This window comes from Suricata suricatta, unplaced genomic scaffold, assembly GCF_006229205.1.
Source record: "Suricata suricatta isolate VVHF042 unplaced genomic scaffold, meerkat_22Aug2017_6uvM2_HiC HiC_scaffold_24812, whole genome shotgun sequence".
NCBI classification, from domain to species: domain Eukaryota; kingdom Metazoa; phylum Chordata; class Mammalia; order Carnivora; family Herpestidae; genus Suricata; species Suricata suricatta.
Window position 1 is genome coordinate 1 of NW_021870229.1, and position 813 is coordinate 813.

Genomic DNA, 813 nt, shown 5'->3' on the forward strand with positions numbered 1-813 from the left:
GTTCAAGAAATGTTAGATAATTCAAAATGCCTGTTCATGGGGTAAAAAAATAAAAACTGAAAAATATCTTAGGTGAACTTCTTGATTTCATTATATAGGACAAGTACAAAACCACCACCTATTTCTTGGAAAACACTGGGTCATGCACCCTTGGAAAAAGCTTTGGCTCCTTCATCATGATCAGTCTTCCTCCAGCAGTCAAGCATGCCTGTGTACATGACGTCAGTTCCTTTGTGCCCTGACTGCATCATCCTATGGCCATGAACAGTGTCGAATGGATAGAAAGTCAACTGAGAAACTGCTGTGACAGATTGTGCAGTCATCCAACTGATGAAGATGTGAGTATTCTTGGGATTGGCCAGCAGTGTCAAAGATACCAAGTAGGCAGCTGGGTAAATGATAACACCCCTACATAAGCAAACGAAAGCCTTGCTACAGGCCTTTAATCTCCTCAGATTTGTAGATCTTAACCAGGGAGTCATTGAAGCCTCTGAATTCCCTTTCAGCTCCAGCTTTGCTCACATCAGCCGCTGCTAGACGGGTATGGGCAAAATCAAGAAGATATCCGAAAACAGGAGGTGGTCCCAGCAGCACCACCTGATGCCAGATTCCTGCAAAGTAGAACCGGGTTCTCTTGTCTGCACCACCCAGGAAAAACTGCTTATGTTTGTCCTTGAGGGCAACGTTGAGGGCCTGGGTGGAGAAGTATCCGATGACATTGCCCTGGCCACCACACCAGAAGGACAGGGCTCCCTGCTCCCTGGGGATGTAAACCACACAGCCTATAATACCCTTGTATTGCTTATCCACCAT

General features: G+C 45.9%; 1 pseudogene; it reads right to left on the minus strand.

Annotated features, from left to right (window-relative positions):
• Positions 1-68: 68 nt before the first annotated feature.
• On the minus strand, positions 69-801 carry LOC115284885 (annotated as a pseudogene).
• Positions 802-813: the final 12 nt, after the last annotated feature.